Genomic DNA, 24506 nt, shown 5'->3' on the forward strand with positions numbered 1-24506 from the left:
AAAATGCCACTGCTTTTATATATATATAGATAGATAGATAGATAGATAGATAGATATAGATATTACATTACATTATATTACATTACATTACATAACTGGCTTATATTCCGCCTGTACCTTTCAGTTCTAAGCGGATTACATCAGAACGATAACTGGACATTTCCAGGAAGAGATATATAGATCTATATATATATATATATATATATATTTTTTTTTTTTAATTGTAAAATGCCTTCAGCAAATTCACTACAACTTTCATGGAACTCTGTGAGGAGTCATATTAGCAACAACAGCGATCGGCTGCTGCAGTCTAGCGTCAAGGATAGGTGGCTGAAATGTAGGCCAGGATTTTCTAGGCCTATATTTCAGCCGCCTCTTGTGGTGTGAACCGCAGTTGGGTAGCCACTTTAGCCCACCTAATGCCAATTCCAGCGTTTACCACACCTGCTTTGGTGTTCCGTGGCCTAAAGTGGTTATCTAGCTGTGATTCCATTTCAGCTGCATTTTATTTAGGCGTCAGTAGGCGCTCAAATACTGCCAGAGTAAGGCGACGAAAATGATAGGAGATTTGCGCCAAAAGACATATGAGGAGAAACTGGAAGCCCTGAATATATATACCCTAGAGCAGTGGTCGGCAAACCGCGGCTCTTTAGCCACTTGAGTGCGGCTTGCGGCTCAGCTAGCTAGAGCAGGGGTGCCCAACCTGCTTCCCTTCCCTGTAAAGATAAGATGACCATACATCCCGTTTTGAACGGGACTGTCCCCTTTTTAGATCCCCTGTCCCGTTGTCCCCCACGCACAGCTTCGGGACGCCAAAATGTCCTGTTTTCAGGGACAGCGTCCCAGAGGTGTGTGTGGGGACAATGGGACAGACGATCGCTTCCCTTCCCTCCAGTGCTGAAGCCAGCCCCCCCCCTTCCCCCTTTTCCCCATGGCCTCAAGACAAGCTTGCACTTCTCTGGGCTACTTTTAACTTATTCCCCCTTATGGGATCCTTGTCAGGTTATCCACCCACACAGATTCCACTTTACAGCTTCCACTTATTCTGGCTACCAGAGTGACAAGGGAGAACTGGGAAGTGATCAAGCCAGATCACTTTTCACAATATGCAAATAAATCATAAATGCATTTAATGGTTGATAATATTGTAAGTGATTTGATAGCATTAAGAGCACTGCTTTATAAGGCTGATGATATATTGTTTATATGATATGATTTGGCATTAATTTTAAATTCAGCACAGCATGTGATCAAATGCATCATGTAAAATAAGGAAATGTTAAGCTCTTTATCAAATCCTGGAAATTAGATCAGTGTCATAGAGATGTAAGCTGATATAAATGCTCATCTGGAGTTGCTGTAAACAGAAGGTTTTCAAAACAAATCCCAAACTTTCTGTCTAATGTTATGGATGGCCACTAATGCTCTACACTTTTAAAATAAAACATTTTAGGGGTTGATATTCGGTGCGTTTAATTGACTTAAAGATTACCAGATGATTGATCCTTTTCTCTTTAAGAAGATTTTTTGACAACTTTCTTACGAAGGCACACCAGAAAAATTGCAGTCCTGTAATATTAGGATCACTAATTATGCATAAGTTGATAAAGGTGGCTGGGTAGCCTTGAATAGCACCACTATCCAGTCAGTGGTGTAGTAATGGAGGTGGGCAGTCTGCCCCAGACACTTTATACTAGAGATTGACACAGTGACAAAATTCATCACCATTCCCGTCCCCACAGATAACCGCGGGAAACCATCTTCATGTCATTCTTTAAGGAGAGAGGGAAGAATCAGAGTATGAATGGCCACAACCACTGACCCGCAAACTTTGCTTTGAAGAATGCTGGTGTAGAAGGACTGAGGTTGAAATAGACACTAGAAAATGACATGGGATTATTTCCCGCGGTTATCCGCAGGGACGGGAACGGTGATGAATTTTGTCACCGTGTCATTCTCTACTCTATACCTTATTGCGCATGTGCTAGCGTCTTACCGATATAAGCGCCATTTTTCATTGAGGGTTTATGTTACAACAAACTGATTGTTAGCGTTAAAAGTAAGTACGCTGTGGTTTGTTCTAAAGGCTCAAATTAGAATGTAAGCTTTTAACATCGTTTTTTAGCCCGCTCTATAAACCCTGAGGAAGCCGCTTGTCAAGCGGCGAAACGGGTTGCCATTGGACTAATTAAATACGGGGCTCAAGCGGCAGTACAATCAACTCCACTTCACAACATAAATCAAGTTGAAAGATAAGTACCTAGTTAAGATTTCAACTGATGTTATGTGTTTATAGGTTTACATTGCCTTTTTGCACAGCTATTTTGCACAGTATATAATGCTATTTGCACAGCTTTGAAAATAGAAAAAAAGAAAAAAATATACTTATGCTGTTATTTGCACAACATTTTTAAAAATAATTTAAGTTAAAAATAAATTTAAATCCATAAAAACATTGAGTAGTGTAGGTATGAATTTATAAAAACAGTGGCAAATTAAGTCACGTTGATAATTGAAGGTTTTGGATCAATGAAAGATACCCACGCCACATTTCCTTATATGGATGATATTATTATGATCCTTGGAGTGGCAATTCTGAGATTCTTTCCTTCATTTCATTGAATTAATTAAATTATTTCTCTCAGTCGATTGACTTTTTGTAGCCTTGAATAGCACCACTATCCAGTCAGTGGTGTAGTAAGGGAGGGGGGGCGGTCTGCCCCAGACGCCCTCTTGGTGGGGGTGCCGGCACCTGTCATCCTTTCTGTCGCCCCAGCTCCTTCTCACTCCTCCCACCCAACGTGTGCGTGCCTTCACTCCCCCCCCACCCAACCTCTTTGCCGGTGTAAGCAGCCCTCCCTCTGATGTCACTTCCAGGTCCTGTGCTTAGGAGTTGACGTCAGATGGGAAAGTCGACGCCAACGAGAGCACCCTGCTTGCGCCGGGAAAGTTAAAGAGTTACAGGGGAGGGGAAGGGGGTACGTGCGTGGCAGGGGGGGCAGGAAAGGAGTGGGGGGGCGGAGAAGAGGGTGGGTGAGGGGTGCAACTGCCCCGGGCGCCTCTCACCCTCGCTACCCCACTGTATCCAGTTAGGGCTACATTCAATAAATGGTGCCCAATGTTAGATGCTGGGATGATGTGTGCTAAGCTAGTATTCTTTAAAGGGCGCCCTGAACAGAATGTGCTTTGCAGAATGCTAGCTTAATGTGCGTTCACACCTAATTTTATATGCAAGCACTTAGCCTGCCAAAAGCAGATAGAAATGCTCACTCCCAACTGATGGCAGCTGGGCAAATCCAGATATTTTGTAAAATGACGTATAATTTCTGGGAATCGGCCTGATCCACCCATGCCTCTCCCGTGTCCATGCCCCCTTTGGCATTGCATGCCATGAAATGTATAGTGTACATGTTATAGAATAGGGTGTAAGGCAAATCTGCCCATAAATAGGGTGTAAGGCAAATCTGCCCATAGCTGCCAATGAAGTGCTTGTTATGTGCAGATTTTGACTCAAGGCCCAAAATTTGGTGACTTAGACAGCATCCAGGAGTTAATGTTTAACCCCTCCACTTGCATATAACTGCCAAATCTACTTGGAAAGCAAGGTTTAGAAACTGGCATGCCCCCAAACTCCCATGTCAAGCTACTGAATCTTCTTCTATCTCCATAGAGTTTGCATTGGATTCAAATTGTGAGGGATATGTAGGGCCCCTTAAAGCATAGACAAATTTGGCATAGTCGGTCTCAGGATTATGTATATCCAGTTTTCCTTATTTACTTTTCAATATATCACTACAGGAGGTACTAGAAGTCGTGGCAGCCATATTGGATTGGCAGCTGCTAGGGGCAGGAGCAAGTGGGCTTACTTTTGCCCCACCACTCTGCTGGACCACCAAGGATATGCAAGTAGGTCCCGGGGTAGGGGAGCTATCCTGTATATTAGAAGGATGAGGGAAGGGCTTATGTGATTGTGGGGGAGGGGGGGGAGGATCCGGGGCAATAACAATTCGCATGTTAAAAGTGAACTGTACCTTTTGTGTACTACTCTGTATTTGAACAGAGCAACTAGTAATATCCATTTTGTATTAGTTAGCATTTTTGCTACCAAGTTATTAATATGGAAGTTCTTTAAGCTGCTCCTCTGCAATTTCCTTGAATCCCTCGGAGCAATCAAGGTCAAATGAGTGGCATAAATGACCTTACGTGGAATAGAATCTGATTGTTCATGCAGTGTGTGTTATTCGTTTGTGACATCATAGGCAGCAAAGAGCAATTAGGTCTAATGAGTTTGAGGTGATTAGTAAATCTTACAAAATGGCTACCCTCAGGGATCCAAGGAATTTCAACTGAATGTCTCATGAATTTAAGGGTAAAATTTGCAAATGTTAAAAAGCAAATACAGCTTGCAATGCCGTGCACTGACAGGAAAATGCTTATTATTGAAAGCAAGAATCAGTTTCTTTGATCTGGAAGAGGAAAAGAATTTACAGAGCAACCAAACTAGTGAAGGGTATGGAGAAACTGGTATATGAGGATCGACTTAAAACACTGGGATTGTTCTCCCTTGAGAAAAGGAGACTGCGTGGGGATATGATCGAGACCTTCAAAATACTGAAAGGAATCGACAAAATAGAGCAGAGAAGATTATTTACATTGTCCAATTTGACACGGACAAGAGGACATGAAATGAAGCTAAGGGGGGACAAGTTCAGGACTAATGTCAGAAAGTTCTGCTTCACACAGAGAGTGGTTGGCATCTGGAATACTCTCCCAGGGGAGATTATTGCAGAATCGACAGTCCTAGGCTTCAAAAGCAAACTAGATGCATATCTCCTTGAGAGAGGCATATAAAGTATGGTTGGCTATAAAATAAACCAGGTGTATACCTGGCAGGGCCTCCGCGTGTGCGGATCGCCGGACTTGATGGACCGAAGGTCTGATCCGGAGATGGCGCTTCTTATGTTTTTATGTTCTTATGTTGACTGCATACCTTTAGATTTAATGTCTGTGCTGTTCTTCATCATTAGAAGCTATTTCAATGTTAGATTTGGCTGCTGGCAGGGATTGAAAAGATGGTTGACTTGAGGGAGAGAATGGTGCTGTGGCCACTGGACCAACCCTCAGTACAGGGAAGGCTTCCCTACAAAATGTCAACAACATGATGGCTCCTTGGCCACTTATTACAGAAATTGTGTTAAGCCATAGAGAAGTCTACTTTCAAACTATCCTGCTACTCTTTTGAAAAACGCCAGGGTGACTGAGTTCAAACCTTTCATTCTTTCCAACTCAAAGGAGTGTTAGAAAGAAATTATACATAAGGGGCAAAAAACATCTGTCTGTCTGGTGGCACAATAAATCTTCTGAAACTTAACAGAATGGGACTAAATTTGGCATGAGGGTAAAATCAGGGAAAGATATGTGAAGCTTTAAAACTGGGCCAGATTCTGTAAATGGCACCCTTATTGGAGGCTGCCTTAAAAATGGTTGCTGATCGCGTGTCATTCACGCAATGGTGCCATTTACATAATCTATGTGGAAGATGGGTGCCAAAAATGTAGACCAGGGTTTTAAAGGCCTACATTTCTAGTGCCTATCTTCCATAAGAATCACATACAAAGAACATAAGAATTGCCACTGCTGGGTCAGACCAGTGGTCCATCGTGCCCAGCAGTCCGCTCCCGCAGTGGCCCCCAGGTCAAATACCAGAGCCCTATCCAAGACCAGCCCCACCTGCGCATGCTCTAGTTCCGCAGGAACTTGTCTAACTTTGTCTTGAATCCCTGGAGGGTGTGTTCCCCTACGACAGCCTCCGGAAGAGCATTCCAGTTTTCCACCACTCTCTGGGTGAAAAAGAACTTCCTTACGTTTGTACGGAATCTATCCCCTTTTAACTTTAGAGAGTGCCCTCTCGTTCTCCCTACCTTGGAGAGGGTGAACAACCTATCTTTATCTACTAAGTCTATTCCCTTCATTATCTTGAAGGTTTCAATCATGTTCCCTCTCAGTCTCCTCTTTTCAAGGGAGAAGAGGCCCAGTTTCTCTAATCTCTCACTGTATGACAACTCCTCCAGCCCTTAAACCATTTTAGTCGCTCTTCTCTGGACCCCTTCTCTGGACCGCTCTTCTCTGGACTGTGTCTTTCTTCAAGTATGGTGACCAGTGCTGGACACAGTATTCCAGGTGAGGGCGTACCATGGCCCGGTAAAGCGGCATGATAATCTTCTCCAATCTGTTCGTGATCCCCTTTTTAATGATTCCAAGCATTCTGTTTGCCCTTTTCGCCACTGCCGCACATTGTGCGAACAGCTTCATCAACTTGTTGACCAGTACTCCCAAGTCTCTTTCCTGGGGTGTCTCTCCGAGTACTGCACCAGACATCCTGTATTCGTGTACAAGAATTTTGTTAGTAACATGTATCACCTTAACCACGCCTACAATGGTATTAGGCATCGTAAAGAGCCTTTGTGGATGGGATATTGGCTGCCAATTAAGTTAGGTGGCCTAACTTATTGCGCACTATTGAGAATTTGGGTTTCAGTGATTCCAGAGAAATAAAGTCCCCTCCAAAATGGCCCAATATACCCACAGGTACATAAACATAGAGATACAAACACAGACATGTGCATACTGTACATGTGCGCACACACACACACATACGCAGATACTTTGCAGACATACACAGATACATACAGCAAAGCATATATAACAACACACAGATATGCACAAATGCATACTGTGATGGGACCAGGGGTTAGCCTAGCGCTGGCAACCCGGCTCCCGCCCCAGGCGCAAATATTTGCGCTCTTTGGAGGATCACTCTGGAATAAGCACAGCAGAGAAAAAGAAAAGGAAAAAAAAAACCTTTCACCAATAATTGCCAGTTCCAAGTTTTATTATCCAGTTCAGCTTGCACTGGTTCTAATACAGCCTCGGCGGCTGATGATGCTTGAAAAGATTTATCACAAATAAAAGTTCTCTTTTACAGCAAGTCCTTGCTTCAATCAGGAAAGAAAAACCTCCCCATAAACTGGGTTTCTTTCTCACAGTTCTGCTGCCATGCTTTGCACAGTTCTGGGCAGCATTCTGGTTTCAAGAAATTATATACAAGAGTTTAGCTCCACTCTTTTTAGGCTTGGCACAATTATTGCATTGAGCCCACTGTTTCTTCGGTAAGTTTTCCCCACCTGACTGCCTGAAGTATGAATATCCCCCTGACCCTTCTTATTTCTGGGCAGTGGGTTGGAAACCATCCATCCTTGTTTTAATGGTCTAAGATTCCCCTCCCAAAAGTTCCTACTATCAGGGATGTGAAATGTCAGGTCACTGAATCCACTCCGGGCTTTATTTCTCCTTCTAAGGTTAGTTAGCATTACCCATCTCCCACTCATTATGCTTTGCTTGCATACAGGGATTCTGGCTTAATTTCTGCTACTAACCAATCCTCACATTCACACTTCAAGCTCTCATTCATTATACAGTCCCTCATAAGGACAGAAATGTTTAAGTACTTTAGACCATTGTTATAGAACAAACTTTTATTCCCTTCCCCCACACAGTACCTTACTGACTCATGCTGCATTCAGACATATAGTCTAAGGCAGGGGTGCCCAATACATTGATTGTTCAGGCAACCCCAGTCGATGGCTGAGCCATGTGGTTTCCCTTCTGTGCTGTCCGGCTTTCTCTCTGGCCTCCCATGCATCCCTTTACCTAATTTTAGCAGGGAGCAGCCTGCAGAGAGGATCGCCAGTACTTCCCTCTGCCGCAATCCTGCCTCTGATGTCAGAGGAGGGACGGGACCGTGGCAGATGTGCGAGAGGTCAGGGAGGAACACACAGGCCTTCTGGGGGGGTAGTCCTTCGGGGGGGGGGGGTGACAGGCATTCAGGGGTGGTGGTGCAGGCCTTTGGGGGGGTGCAGGCCTTCAGGAGGGACAGACAGGCCTTCAGGGGTGGGGTGCAGGCCTTCAGGGGGGACAGGCAAGCCTTCAGGGATGGGGTGCAGGCCTTCAGGGGTGGGGTGAAGGCCTTCAAAGGGGACGGTGCAGGCCTTCAGGGGAGGAGGGCCCTGGTGTAGAAGGGATTGAGGGAAGGAGGGTTCAAAGAGATGTGCATATGCCGGACTTTGGGGGGGATGAAATAATAGGTCTAAAACAGAGGAGTGGGAGACAGATGGTGAACAATGGGATTTAGGGAGGAAAGGAACAGAAAGGGAGAGAAGTTGGACACAAGGATGGTGTGGAGACGGGGACAGAGATACTGGATAGGAGGGTAGTTGGGAAAAGAAAGGGAGAAATGGTGGACCCTGGGGTAGTGGGGAAGGAGGGAGAGATACTGGATAAAGGGGTAGTTGAGAAAAGATGGATCTGTGGATGGAGACGAGAAAAAGGAAAAATGCCAGACTTCCAGGGGAGGGAAGGTAAATGGAAGGGGAGGACAGAGATAGAAGATGGATGGTTAGCATGGAGAAAGAAGAAAGAAGGAGAGCCTGGCAAGCAAGTTATCAGAAAACAACCAGAGCCTGGGACCAACAAGATTTGAATAATGACCAGACAACAAAGGTAGGAAAAATGATTTTATTTTCAATTTAGTGATCAAAATGTGGCCGTTTTGAGAATTTATATCTGCTGTCTATATTTTGCACTAAAGCCCCCTTTTACTAAACCACGATAGTGTTTTTTAGCGCAGGGAGCCTATGAGCATCAAGAGCAGCGCAGGGCATTCAGCGCAGCTCCCTGCGCTAAAAACCACTATCGCGGTTTAGTAAAAAGGGAAGGGGGTATATTTGTCTATTTTTGTATAGTTGTTACTGAAGTGACATTGTATAAAGTCATCTGCCTTGATCTTTTTGAAAAAAAAATCCCAGAATATAAATGATAATTAACATTTTCTCTGCGTACAGTGTGCTTTGTGTTTTTAAAATTTTAATGTTGGTAGATCATTTTGACTTGATTATTTTAAAAGTAGCTCGCAAGCCCAAAAAGTGTGGGCACCCCTGGTCTAAGGCTTCTAGGCTGCAGTCCATTTCATCCCCTTCAGAGACATATACCTCTACTTCCATAAGGGACTCCTCACTCTCTGAAGCTAGGTACAAGCTATCCTCTGGAGCAGCATTTGGCCAGCCCTGCTCATGGAGCTTTTCCCTTCCAATTAGCCTCTGCTTGGAAAGCAAAGTTCTGTCAGCATGGCAGTGCTGTGGGACAGGAGGTTTCTTAGCAGAAGACAGAGCTCCTAGCCTTCTGCTCCCTGTTCTGTGATGAACATCCTTCCCTCCAGGTTCTTGATTGCCTCCCTCTATTCTCAGCTGACCTTGATTTATTCTGCTGGGGAACTTTCACTGGTGCTCTAACCACTTCTGCCTGTCAGCTCCACCCCTTTCCTTGCTGTGTCAGATTGCCTGACCAGAGGTTTTATAGGAGAATTAACAGATGGTTTATAAAAGGGATTATAGTGACTTGGAACAGGTATTCTGTTCTTCTCTGCCATCCCTTCTCTGTTCTGCCCTGCCTGTCTGATCTTAGCACTGGGAACAGAGTTAATGGGCAGCTTCCTTGGCTTAGGAATAGGCACATTTGCTTTAGTGGCAGGGTTTAAAGCAGATTTTAAGCCAGTGACAGGGACTTCCCTGTCACAATATACACAATGCAGCCATAACACACATACACATGAACACACACAAAGAAGTTGAAAATTATTCCATGACCTCCTCGCCCCAGGCCTACCTGCATTCCTGGTGGTCCAGTGATCTTGATGGGGGAAGGAGCGCAGCCCCCTTGCTTCTGCACTTGCACCATCTTTGGAAAAAGGCTGCCGCAACCTCTCATAGCAGCTTGCAATTCTTCCTTTAGTACATGACCCAGAATTGAATATCGGTGTATATTTTAGCTGGCGATGATCGGCACTTAAAAAATGCTGACCGCTGCTGGATGAAATATCAGGGGGAATTAGACTTGCGATATTCTCCGCAGGTTGTGTTATTTAATTTGCATAGAACTGAGATGCCTTACATGCATTTGTATTCTTTGCATCTCATTACTTTGTAACATGGGGTTGTTAGGGTAATATAGTGTGCATTCGTGCCCGTTAATATGAGTTAAGGGGCAAATAAAGTGTGTTATTGCCATAATTCACTTTGATAACTATCCCCTAAATTTTGTAAAGTGCACATCCCTAGTGAACACAAACCTAGTAGGTTCCTAAGCCTTTATCTTTTCTAGAAAGTAAGTGAAAAAAGAAAATATATGAGTCATATAGCCAGTATCAAAATGGAGATTAACTGAAACCTTGATATCACAATGGTTTTGTTTTAGAATACAGCAAGGACAAACATATGTGAACTGTGGTTCTCTTTTTAACCTAGGTACAATTGGACCGTAAAATCACGCTCTTGAAAGTAAAAGGCTCTCGTGATAGTATTACTTGTTGTGGGCTCCACTCCTGGTTAAAAGGATACCAAATGCTTTCATGCAAAGAAAAAAGAAGTGATAGAACTGAAAAAAAATGGCCATTATACTGAAACAGTGAGGCAAGAACAAAAGTACAGTTTTAAGTGGGAAGCATTATGCAGAAGAGTGGCAGGCTATGAGCCAGGTGTTTGTACTGGTTGGCGTTTGTGAATAATAGACCTTGTGGTATCAGCACGGCATTCTCTTCTGAAGAAAGAAGAGAAATTTTCTAAAGAAGGCCGTTCTAGCTCTTTATTTGGATTATTTTTGTTTAATTTCTTTTAGTCAAGGTTTACTTATTGAAAGTTTTCATAAGGAAAAAATACAGGAACAAATGAACTAGAACATGTAAGTATACATAAAAAGTATATAATGGAAAATACAACTATGTTAAAAACATCAAGAGGTTTTTTTGCAAACAGAAAGGTATAACTCACGCTGAATATAACATCTTATAAAAAGTTATCTGACAGCATGAATCAAAATAAAAGTACAATATAAAAAGGGGGAAATTTAAAAAAATAAATTAAAAAAAAGATGACAAAGTGGAAATGAAAAAAGTATGAATCAGGGATTGGAGCTTTGTAAATAAAGTTTAAGAGAATTCTATTTTCTCTGAAATTGTGGATATCTATTAGTTGATTTGGCCAGTTACGCTTCAAATCTGTAAGTTATTGTTAACTCTAGCTTTGAACATTCTTCTCAATTCTTCTCAAACCAAGGCATCTCACTTTCAATGGTGGAACCTGATATGTTTAACTTACAGATTTGAAGCATATCTGTTTAATTTCTTAACTGAAAAACATCAAGGCTATACATGAAATAATTTTCATCTTGAGACACTGTACGTATCATATTATTGTTAGGTTTGCTTCATTTCAACACTCTATGGGGGTAGTTTTATTATGAGCTACCTAGGTGGAAGATCCTAAAATGAACTTATTCTAATCTTATTCTGTAAAGGCAATATACAGTAGTTGTCTACCTTTATACAATTGGCAAATCAAGAAAGACTAAAGAGAACCAGTATAAAGTTACCCAACCAAAGAATTCTAAATAAGAGCTGGAAATGTTGGGAATGTGAATATCCTGAAGGGCATAGAAAAGGTAGACAGGGACAGATTCTTCACAATATGGGGAACCACAAGTACAAGGGGGCACTCGGAGAAATTAAAAGAGGGCAGGTTTAGAACAAACGCTAGGAAGTTCTTTTTTACCCAGAGGGTGGTAGACACATGGAACGCGCTTCCAGAGGCCGTGATAGGCCAGAGCACGTTACAGGGCTTCAAAGAAGGTTTGGATAGGTTCCTAGAGGATAAGGGGATTGAGGGGTACAGATAGGAGTTGAGCTAGGTTATAGGAATAGTCAGGGACCACTGCACAGGTGATGGGCCTGAGGGGCCACCGCGGGAGCGGACCGCTGGGCGGGATGGACCTCTGGTCTGACCCAGCGGAGGCAAATTCTTATGTTCTTAAATATAAAAGTTCTTTCAAGGAAAAGACCTCAGATGTCTCCAATTATCCATTTGTGGATATAAAGGGCTATACCCCAGATTCTATAAATGGCTCCCAAATTTGGGTGCCCACAATTGCATTTGATCAATTATTGAGGTTAACCAGCTCTAATTTCGATTTGTGTTTGTCATTCCTTGACTCCCAGGTTCCTTTTCGTTTATTCTTTATTAGTCCTCCCCTATTTCTTTTGTATTTTTACATACAGGGGTTTTTTTTTTCTTCATTTTGGTATTTTACATTTTGGTATTTTATTGATCCTCTGCCATACTGGCAAAGAGGAAGGGGCAGATGAGAGCTTATCTGAAGCTCCGACTCCCTCCATAACCTAGCAGAGAAGTGATGATATGTATGATAATATAAGAGAAAGTAAATTTAAAAAGACAATAATTTGTGATTAGATTGCAACTTCTAAAGTACATGCAAAAATATTTTTAAAAAATTTTGAGAATTTTGTTTTGCTATATATGATGCTGAATGAAATTATGGGTTTTTTTTTTTTTTTTTTTTTGCAAAGTTGATGTGGAATGCAATTTATTACTATATATGAATTCTTCTTGAAGGAGCAGTTTTATGGTGAAACATGGGACCCTTGATGGAGGATTTAAAATGAAGGAGGATTTTAAAATGATGGGGCTTTAACCAGCCTGCAGCAATCGGTGTTTTTGTAAGTGCGAACCACTCTGGATTGAATTCGATCCAGATTTTCTGTGTGACACCAATCCAGGTACTGGTGCTGAATATTCAGGTGTTTGGTGGCGCTCGGAAGGTATCTGAGTACAGACGATATTCGGTATCATACCCTTCCTTTATCAAGCTGCGCTGCCGAGCCGCCCATAGGAATAGAATGCTTGGCTTGGCATTTAGCTTGTGCTGCTCAGCAGCACAGCTTGATAAAAGAGGGGGTTAGTTAGGTAAGCAGATGTACATAGCATCAGAGGAGTGAAGGAGCAGTGGTTAAAGCGGTGACGGGATAAACGCGTGCGAGACAAATGCGCGCCAACAACTGAGAGCGGACAACTGAGTGCAAGACTTCAGCACGCTGCTCTAAAAGCTTTTAACTGTTTGTCTCGCGCGCTTATGACTGTGAACCAGAGCGGTGACGGGACAAACACGCGCGAGACAAATGCACACCGACAATTGAGAGTGGACAACTGAGCGCAAGACTTCAGTGTGCCGCTCTAAAAGCTTCTTTTAACGGGCTCCGACGGGGGGTGTGGCGGGGGAACCCCCCCACTTTACGTAATAGTGTTCACGCTGCCATGTTGGGGAGTGGGGGGGGTATAACCCCCCCATTGTACAGAAAATGTAACTTTTTACCTATTTTTCAGAAAAGTTACATTTTCAGTATAATGGGGGGTTACAACCCCCCCCAAAACCACCTCCAATGGCAGCACCAACACTATTAAGTAAACTGGGGGGTCCCCCCCAACCCCCCTGTCGGATCCCGTTCAAAGAAGCTTTTAGAGCGGCGCGCTGAAGTCTTGCGCTCAGTTGTCCGCTCTCAATTGTCAGCGTGCGTTTGTCTCGCGCGCTTATGACTATGAACCAGTTAGAGCACTGGGAGGTCAATGCAGAAAGCCAATGGTAGAGCCATGCTTATATGGCTGCTTCTACTGTGAGCATAATACATTGTTATGCGGAAAGCTAAGTTTATGATAATTGTATGCATGCAGAACCTGTGTGCAAATCAGGAGGAGCCTGCTGGACACACATGCACAAACATTTGAAGTAAGCATGGCTTCTTTTTTTGTTGTTATTGTTATAAAAATGTTCCTTTTAATGTAGTCCACTTAGATTTGAAGTCAAAGTTATAAAACAGAGTTCACTGGTAATTATTTACATGTCCTAAAAAAAAAAAAAGAAAGAAAGATCTTAGACCTATGAAAACATAGGCCCAAATTCTGTATCCAGCGCCTACAAGCTCAATTAAGCTTTTTAATCAGCACTGATTGAAACATAAGCACCTATCAAGAAAGCGCGATTCTATAACAAGGTGCCTCTAAAAATTTTAGGCGGCCTTCAAAAAAATCGGCGCTAGGCATGTTAGGCGTGGGCGTGGCTACATGTTAGGCGCCTTTTTACAGAATGGCTGCTCTTAAGCGTGCTTAAGTGCTCGCATGGGCGCCTAACTTTTAGTCGGGGGGGGGTTCTTTTTTTTGTTGTTTTATTGAAAAATAATGCATTTAAAAACATCCGAACTTATACAGTTGTATACAAAACAATACATTGAATCATTATATATCTTATTTCATAGTGCATACTAAAATTTTAAATATTCTCTGAGGTCTAATATAACTCAACCCTCCCGTCCCACCCTCCAGCCCCTCCCCCCCCAACCCCGCTGGAAGGATGTGTGTAGGAAATTCATAAGATGTGGGCAAAAGATTACATGCCAAAGGTCAATTGGGCCTATCATTTTGGGAATTAGACTAGATTTCATATGCATTCCAAATGGTATTATAATTCTGTAATTGATTTCTCCGAAGAGCTGTTAATTTAGACATGTGCGGTATATATTGAACTTTAGCCCAAAATACTCGTAACCCTGGTAGATTTCATTGTTTCTAGGCAGACGCCAGGACAAGCCGCCCTGCTGTCATTATCAAATGTATCCATTTCTGATGTTTCAAAGGCAGGGCGTCTGGCCCCTTATTCAACAAACAGCACTCCATGGTCTTAGGGATCGAAATACCTAGTAAAGGAAATTACTTTATCCCAATAAATCTGTGCTTTTATACAATACCACCAAATATGTTCAAAATTGCCTACTTCTTCACACCCTTTCCAACATTTATCTGATCCATTCCCATACATAGCTCGCAAATAGGTGCCGCTCAGCACGATTCACTAAACAGTACCCAATTTTGCTTGAATCACGCTGAACAGTGCCTAATTAGGCGCCTAACTTTTGCCCGCTTCTTATAGAATTTGCCCTTTAAGCTCTCTCACTCCAAATTCTTCTAGCCAACTGGATGTCCTTGGGCATGATTGTAACTCTCATAGCATGAATGGCACACAGATTAGTATACTCAAATAAACCAACCAAATGTGTTTCACTTACTTCCTGGAAACACAAGTTTGTTTTGAACTCCTATGCAATTTTTCATACCAAACGCTGGAAAGGGAGTTTCCTGATCAACAGCTCAGTAGATTTTTGATATCTCCTTATTTCTCTCGTGGCAACTGTTCCTGGTCTGTATCTATGTGGTTTCTTAATTCCAACCGTAGACAGGGCACTCTTCCTGGCAGCTTTAGTTGCTAGCTGTTTTCTGGAAGTCATGGTTAGAGGATGTAAACTAAAAAAATACCATAAACACCTTCTCTCACATCAGGCAGCATTGTGGGGTAGAGATGTAGAGCAGGGGTGCCCAATAGGTCGATCGCGATCGACCGGTAACTCGCCAAGGCAAAGTGAGTTGATCACTCAGGACTCACTTTGCCTTGGCGATCTATCGGGCCGATCAGTCTTCCTCTCCCCGACATCAATTCTGCCGTTGGAGAGGAAGTTCGGGCCAGCCAATCGCTGCCTGGCTGGGCAGAACTTCCTTTCCGACAGCAGAATTGACGTCAGGGAGAGGAATGCTGGTCGGCCCGAAGCAGGGAGAGCTTGGGGTGGCGTCGGCGTCGGCTTTGGGGCCTGTTATCCATCGGTGGCGGTTTGGGTCCTGTTCCCCGATGGCAGGGGCAGTGCCAGTGGCTTGGGGAAGGGCAGGGAGAAAGAAAGAAAGGGGGCAGGCAGGGAGACAGAAGGAAAGAAGAGAAACAGAAAAAAAGAAAGGGGGCATGAAGAGAGAAAGAAAGAAAGGGAAGGGAGAGAGGAAGAAAAAGTTGGGGGAGGGAACGAGGTGTGGAGGAGAGGAAGCATACAGCCTGAAAGAAGGGAAGAAAGATTGGATGCACAGTCAGAAGAAGAAAGGGCAACCAGAGACTCATGAAACCACCAGACAAGGTAGGAAAAATGATTTTATTTTAAATTTAGCAAAGTGGATGCAGTATTACCACAGTTTTCAAAGGAATTTGCCCAAATAACTTAATAGTTAACTGGGTAAATTCCCAGAGATGAAAACTTCCCTTCACTTACTATGCACAGTTCTGAATCTATATCTGCTGTCTATATTTTACAATATGGTCCCCTTTTACTAAACCACAATAGTGGTTTTTAGCGCAGGGAGCCTATGAGCGTCGAGAGCAGCGCTGGGCATTCAGCGCAGCTCCCTGCGCTAAAAACTGCTATTGTGGTTTAGTAAAAAGGGAGGGGGGTGGGTATTTGCCTATTTTTGTATGGTTGTTTCTGAGGTGACAGTGCATAGAGTCATCTGCTTTGACCTCTTTGAAAAAACCCCGGAATAGGAATGATAATTAACATTTTCTATGCGTACAGTGTGCGTTGTGCTTTTTTTTATATATTATTGTTGGTAGATCATTTTGACTTGGTCATTTTAAAAGTAGCTCGCGAGTCAAAAAAGTGTGGGCAACCCTGATCTAGAGCAATTGCTTTCGCCCACTACTTATGAGGAATTCAGGAAGAGCCTAAAAACACATCTATTCCTGAAGTATCTAGACAGCTGACCCATACATCTCTCTCCTCATTAACGGTTCTCTTGACCTATCAACCACTTGCTTTCACCTCTTTTAAGTTCAATCAATTTGTACCTTCTTTTATTCTTTTGTAAACCGCATAGAACTTCACGGTACTGCAGTATCTAAACTGTTATTATTATTATATTGATAGAAGTTCTGAGCAGACAGGATATGAAATAGATACAGAAAGAAAAATAGTAATCATTTTTAAAACTATGGGCCTGTTTTATAAAGCCACGCTACCGGCTGCTGCGTGATAGCGGACCCGAAGCCCATAGAGATTTAAAGGGCTTTGGGACTGTTGCTGCGCGGCAGCCGCTACCACGGCTTTGTAAAACAGGCTGTATGTCTTTATTCCATTTTATAGTTTTTACAATAAAGATTGTGATCCAATCATTTACAACTTATATGTAACAGCCTGTTCATCAATTTAAGTCTCTTTTAACTTTATAAACATACCTTGGCTTTATAACATACCCTATTAATTTTATTCAAAGCTTGTGGAAGTCCTCTGGATGCTATCAGTCATGGTCAAAGGTCTGGCTTACTCTGCTAGTGTAGCTTTGTGGCACCAGAGTAGACAAGGACAGATGCGCCAACAGCACAAACCAGGCAGACCTGGGACCAGGCCAGACAATGTAATGAGACCCATGCAGCTCTTGCCAACTAGTTTAACAAACCGTCCAAAAATCAGCAGATTTTTCACATGACACGGTGCTCTATAGACATGGCTGGTGCTCCTAGATCTAACTGGTTGAAAGGATTTCTTTCTTATTATTTGAAAGTGCAACAATTTTGATTGCTAAACACTTTGCTTTGCTAAATGTTTCATGGTAAGGTGGAAGGGTGAGGGAAAGACATTAAAACTGATATGCTGTTTCAGATGGAATTACAAGTACATTTTTTCATGTCTATAGTGCTACACCAGGCCTATAGTTGGCATAAGTGCAGGCACTTAACATAAGAATAGCCTTACTGGGTCAGAACAATGGTCCATCTAGCCCAGTATCCCATCTTCACGGAGGCCAATCCAAGTCGCAAGTACCTGTCAAAAACCCATATAGTAGCAGAAGATGGAAGAAGTGCCTTTAACCACTGAGCCACATCAGCTGCCTCAGATGTAGTGTAGATATGCATACTGTTACCTACTTAAATGAGAGGCGTGCCTATGACCTTGGTACTTGTTCCCTAGATATTCTCCCATTTCAAATACAATATTTACAGAACAGCGCTGAGGCAGATTATTGACACGTGTACTCATATGTGCTCTCATGCATGTGTAAATATCAGTGTTCTATACACTCACGCACAAACTGGGGGGAATTCCATAACTGAAACTCATAGTTAGGTGCTGGGACAGTCCATGCTAAACTAGTATTTTGCATGGAGCTCATATGTAGAATACTAGTTTAGCACCTATCTTGCCTGAGCACTTGCACCTACTGAAACCTGCTATGCAACTAATGACAATTAGGCATCTAATTAGGCAATTAGGCACCTATTCTCTAATAGAGCATCTAATTTCTGGGAATGCCACCAATCCACCCTTGCCCCTCCCATGGCCACACCCCTTTTTGAGTTGCACACTATAGCATTTAAATGTGCAGATCCTTACGGAAACCCAAATGACAGCCAAATAATACCAATTATTGATTGCCAATGGCTCCTTAATTAGTTTAAGCACGGATCTGGGAACCGTGGCCAAATTTGTATGTCTAACTTTGGGCAACCTATAGTATATAGAATCAAGGGGAAAATGCATCAATGTAAGCTTCTGCTTTATAGAATTGTCCTTCACATGTTTAATGATGTATGACCCTGATTTTCATTGTCATAGAGAATGACACGGGGACAAATTTGTCCCTGTCCTCATGGAATCTCAATATCCCCGTCTTGTCCCCGCAAATTCTGTCCATATCCCATTCCTGCAAGCTCTGCCTTATCCACATATGCTTCGAACACTTACCTATGATTTTAAAATGTTTGAGGCTTGTGAAAATGAGGACAGAGCTTGCAGGAATGGGACAGGGACAGAGTTTGTGAAGACGAGATAGAGAGATCCCATGAGGATGGTGAAAATTTGCCCCCGTGCCATTCTCAAATTGAAAATGTAAAAGCAAGATTCATTTGATTAGCTTTTACAAGAGGTTGGGGGAAATACTCTCTTCCATTTGTGCTGCATAGGAGTGGTGTTAGTGGTATGTATGAAGGGAATTCTAGGAGGCTCCCCTTAAATTAAATTTTATGGAATAAAAAGTGCTCTAGAGCTAGGCATATCACACTGGTAATGGCACATCAATAATATTAATAAGACAAGTAAAGAACTGGTATCTCTTCTGTGTCTGAACAGCAGTGGATTTTTTTAAATATAAGAAACACTTTTCAGCAGATTTTTAAAGAATATATTCCATTGCTTAAGAACATAAGAATAGCCTTAATGGATCAGACCAATGGTCCTTCTTGCCCAGTATTCTGTCTTCACGGAAGCCAATCCAAGTCACAAGTACTGACAAAAACCCAAATAGTAACAGCATTCCATGCCACCGATACAGGGCAAGCAGTGGTTTCTCCCATGTCTGTCTCAACAGCTAACTATGGACTTTTCCTCCATGAATTTGTCCAAACCTTTCTTAACACCAGGTACGCTATCCACTTTTACCACCATCTCTGGTAATGCATTCCAGAGCTTAACTATTCTCTGAGTGAAAAATATTTCCTCCTATTGGTTTTAAAAGCATTACTCTGTAACTTCGAGTGTCCTCTAGTCTTTGTAAATCTTGATGCAGTAAATAATCGATCCACTTGTACCCGTTCTACACCACTCAGGATTTTGTAGACTTTGGTCATATCTCCCCTCAGCTGTCTCTTTTCCAAGCTGAAGAGCCCTAACCTCTCGAGATATGAACTTCTGTCTTTATTTAGTAGCTCTTCTTTTCTTCATGACAATCTTTCTTGTGTGAAGGGATTTGTGATAAACTTTCATCTATTAAAAAAGGGTCTGATTCTATAAATGGTGCCTAACCATGCCTAACTTCTAGGCGCTCTTCGAAGTATCAATCAACTGCTAGGCATCTCTTATAGAATCATGCTTAGTGGCACCTAAATTTGCTTTGCTAGAGGTCCTAGAGGTATTTGCCAGTATAGTAGGACTAAGTTATAAGCATCTTAACTTGCATGCCTAGTGATGTCTAAGTTTACCATGCCTATTCTCTGCCGCTAATTATGCCTACTTTCAGTGGTGTAGTAAGGAGGAGGTGGTGGGGGCAGTCCATCCTGGATGATGGCACCAGTTCTCCTCTCTGCCCCCGTTCCTTCCCTGCCCCTATTACTGTGTGTGTGTGCCCCTTCCCTTCCCCATACCTCTTTAATGTTCCTGGCATGAGAAGCAACCCCAACCTGCTGCTTGCACCAGTGTTGGGTTTTCCTCTGATGTCACTTCCTGGACCGCACCTAGGAAGTGACGTCAGAGGAAGAGCTGACGCCGATGCGAGCTGCAGGTTGGGGTTGCTGCTCACGCTGGGAAGAGATATGGGGGAAGGGAAAGGGTGCATGGTAGTGGGGGGAGCTGGGAAGGAGTGGATGGGGGGGGTAGAGGAGGGCGTGGAAGGGACGCCACCTTCCTCGCTATGTCACTGCCTACTTTTCAGGTAAATGTCATTAAGCATCGGAGGGCGCCTTGACTTAGGCATCGCTAGGTGCCATGCGGATATCTGCACACAGCCTTAAGAGCATAAGAATTGCCATACTGGGACAGACCAAAGGTCCATCAAGCACAGTATCCTGTTTCCAACAGTGGCCAACCCAGGACCCAAGTTCCTAACTAGATCCCAAGTAATAAAACATATTTTATACTGCTTATCCTAAGAATAATGTTTTTTTAATGGCGTGGTCAATTACCACAGGAACAGAAAAAGAAGTGGGGGAAGGGACACAAGTCAAACCACTGTGTGGACAAATATGTTTATTTAAAATGTCAAACATATTTAAATTAAAATCACACAAATATATAAATAAAACGTGGCAAGCATATAAAGTCCTTTGTAATAAAGCATATACTGGACCCCAACATGGTCTGTGTTTCGGCCACAACGGCCTTCTCCAGGGGTGTAAAAAGTAACCTAAAAGAAACCCAGTAGATAGCGCCAAATGACATAAAATCAAGCAAAAATAAGGTTACTTTCAAGTTTATTTATAATTTGGTATATCGACCATCGACAAAATTGAGGTGGGGTAAGGGAAATACTGAGACGAAGACGTTGACATAAAACGATATGGGAGGTGGGGAAGATTAAAAAATTCATCATAAAATAAAATGAAGGGGGGTATGAAGGGCAGGGGGGAAACAGTAGGGGAGAGGGGTCGCTTCATAGAAGCGGTTCTTATGAATAGTATTCTGCGGTTAAGGGAAGAATCTTATCTCGTGTCTTGGAAAGTATTACAAGGTTTCTGCCGCCTGGCACATTATTAGAACAAACGCAATCTCAAAATGACGCTGCGGTAAAGAGAAATCACTGCTAAGTGGTCAATTACCACACCATTTAACCCATTAGTTTTTTATAGAAAAAAAAACCAACAAAAAACTTTTCTCTTGCATATCACACCAATCTATGTGGGTTACAATATACACACAAATAAATTAATAAACAAACAAAAGATACATATCAAAACCAGGCAGCAAAAATTAGAATAAAAGAGTGACAAAATATCTTTGGCAAATTATCTGCTTAGGTAGTACTAAAAGCCTTCTAAAAAAAGATATGCTTGTATGTGAATTTTACTCCCCCTTTAACAAAACTGTGATAGCATTTTTTAGCACAAGTTGGCGCGCAGAATGCTCCGCGCTGCTCCCGACACTCATAGGAACTCTATGGGCTCCTTTTACAAAGGTGCGCTAGCGTTTTTAGCGCGTGCTATAATGCCGCGCGCACTACCGCTATCGCCTCCTTTGAATCAGGCAGTAGTTTTTCAGCTAGAATGCGCTAATCTTGTGCATGTGCTAAAAACGCTAGCGCACCTTTGTAAAAGGAGCCCTATGAGTGTCGGGAGCAACGCAAAGCATTCAGCGCTTTGCGTTTAAACCACTATAAAAGGGGGGGGGGGGTTAGTTAGGTGTTGCTAGGCATCGGCGATTACCTACAGCAAGTGCCATTTATAGAATCAGGCCTAAAGTTCCTATTTTGATTTTTAGTGTACTAGTGCACAGATTGCAATTCTTCCTTCCTTTTTTTTTTTTTTAATACTTTCTTTTTATTGCAATTCTTCCTTTCTAATTTCAGAACAAGAAGTAGTATCTACATTTTACTAGTTTTCTTCCACTGCATCTGGTTGTTAATCCCCAAAGTGATGGGCCTAAAAAAACGAAGAGGAATTAGACAGTGAATGTTGCCAGGTTCAAGTTCAGTGACTCAGTAAATATTTTTTTTTATATTAAAATACAGAGGAAAAAAAAATCCATTTGTGTAATTTCCCTAGAAACAATCGCAGTTAAGAAGGAGTTCAGCATGAAAAGATACTATAAAAGAAGAAACAGAGAGCCAGATTTTTTTTTATTGCAGAATTTTTATTTTTCATTAAAAATTTTTTTTTTATTGACGTTTAACATATAACAAGTGATTAAATAAAATACAATGAGATTTTACAGAACAATTGATTTATAAATGTAAAACATAAATACACAGAAGACTAAGGGCTCCTTTTACAAAGCCGCGCTAGCGGTTTAACGCACGTAATAGCACATGCTAAACCGCCGGCCGCACTAGCCGCTACCGCCTCCTTTTGAGCAGGCGGTAGTTTTTCGGCCAGCGCGAGGGTTAGCGCGTGATGAAAAGTGCGGCTTTGTAAAAGGAGCCCTAAAAGCATCTATGTAGACAATTTTAAATATACATATGTAACCATACGATTAGATATAGACCAAAGATTAGATAAGATTCGATTAGAACTCATTGTGGGATATGCCTTTAATTTATTATTTGATTGTAATTTTGTTTTTCTTGATCACTTGTATTACTCTCGATTGTCTTTATACTGTATGAAAGGGTGGAGGGTGGGGGAAGGGATATGTATTTATTATATCATTTGATGGTATTAAGTGCTGTTTATTTTGTACATGGTTTGATAATATGTTGCACTTGATGTTGTTTTTTAAAATGAATAAAGACATGGAAAAAAAAAAGGAACGCATTGTCGCCTTGAGCCTGAATAGGTATGCGCGATGCACAAATAGAAGATTAGATTAGATTTTAGTAAATTAAGCATCACTATCAATAAGTAAAAGTATTTTTATTGACTTTAAATTGCAATACAGCAGAAAAACTTCTTCTCTTCCCAGGTCACACAGTAATACAGTGCTGAGATGACATACAAACTATACATTGCTAACTTGACCATAAAAACTGAGGTGTGTGTGGCGCAGTGGTTGAAGCTACAGTCTCCGCACCCTGGGGTTGTGGGTTCAAAACCCGCGCTGCTCCTTGTGACCCTGAACACAAGTCCTCTATAGCCCCAGGTACGTTAGATAGATTATGAGCCCACCAGGACAGATAGGGGAAAATGCTTGAGTACCTGATTGCAAAGTCCGCTTAGATAACCTTGATAGGCGGTATATAAAAACCTCATAAACTTGAATTCTATAAATGGACCAAAAAATCTATGCTGATTAAAAACAAAATGTGCTAAGCGCTATTCTAGAAACAGCACGCAAAGTTAGCTTGTGCCCAGAAACATGCCTAACTTTAGGCCTGAGGATTTATCAACTCAATCCTGGGTAAATTTAGGGGTGGAATCACCTTATTCTATCACAGCATGCATACATTACAGGAATGCTCCCATAGCCCCTTTTTTGGAGCTGCACAGATCTGGGTGCATAAATTTGAGTGTATTAGTTTTACTTGTTTCCAGCTACTTACAGCCCCTGACTCTTAAGAATGCTGATCTTTCTGGCTTGCAGGCACTTATGGTTGTAAAGAAAGCACAGGTTTGCTGTCTACACCAACTTTTTTGGCACACACCTCCCATTTCTTGGGGACACACTGATAGAGAACCGCTGCACTATGAAGCTGAACGGTGACTCATTCTTTTAACCTAGTTTTTTCCTATGTGTTCTATAGTATAGAATGACACGGACTACAAATTATTCAGGTACTCAAGGATTTTTCTCTAACTGTTCCGGTGGGCTCCCACTCTATCTAATGTACCTGGGGCAATGGGGATGAAATGACTTGCTGAAAATTGAAGGCACCATTAAAAAAACTTTCTGGAATGGGAAGATCCTAATAATAGACACTAGTGCTGCCCGATTCGGGAAAAATTTTTTTGATTTGATTCAACCCATTGAATTGATTTTTCGATTTGATTCGATTTTCCTGCCCAAGGGGATTTTTTTTTTTTTTTTCAAACATCCTGGTGGGTTTATTTTATAGCCTCTTCACTCCCTTTGTCCTCTCCTACCCACACTGGCACTGTAGTGTAAACAAAATAAACATACAAAAAATACTTTTCCTCTCTCTGTTAAATCCTGCTGTGGCAGGATACACATTTCAAATCTGACATATTGTAATCACAAAACAGAAAATAAAATTATTTTTTCTACCTTTTGCTGTCTGGTCATTATTCAAATCTTGATGGTCCCAGGCTCTGGTTGTCTTTTGATAACTCATTTGCCATGGTCTCCTTCTTTCTCCGAGCTACTCTGTCCTCCCCTTCTGTTTCCCTTCCCTCCCCCGGAGGTCTGGCATCTTCCCTTTTATCATCTCCATCCACGCAGCTGCAGTGATGGACTTCACCATCCCCAGATCCACCATCTCTCCTTTTCTCATCTACCCTTTCATCCAACATCTCTCCCTCCTTCCCCAGTGTAACATTTCTCCTTCCCTTCTTTCTGCCTCCCCATCCATCTCGCCCTCTCCATAAGTCCAATACTTTCTGCCTCCTGCACGCTTTCTCTCTCTGTCCTTGCCTCTTCCTTCGAG

Source organism: Geotrypetes seraphini, chromosome 6 (assembly GCF_902459505.1).
Source record: "Geotrypetes seraphini chromosome 6, aGeoSer1.1, whole genome shotgun sequence".
Taxonomy (NCBI): Eukaryota; Metazoa; Chordata; class Amphibia; order Gymnophiona; family Dermophiidae; genus Geotrypetes; species Geotrypetes seraphini.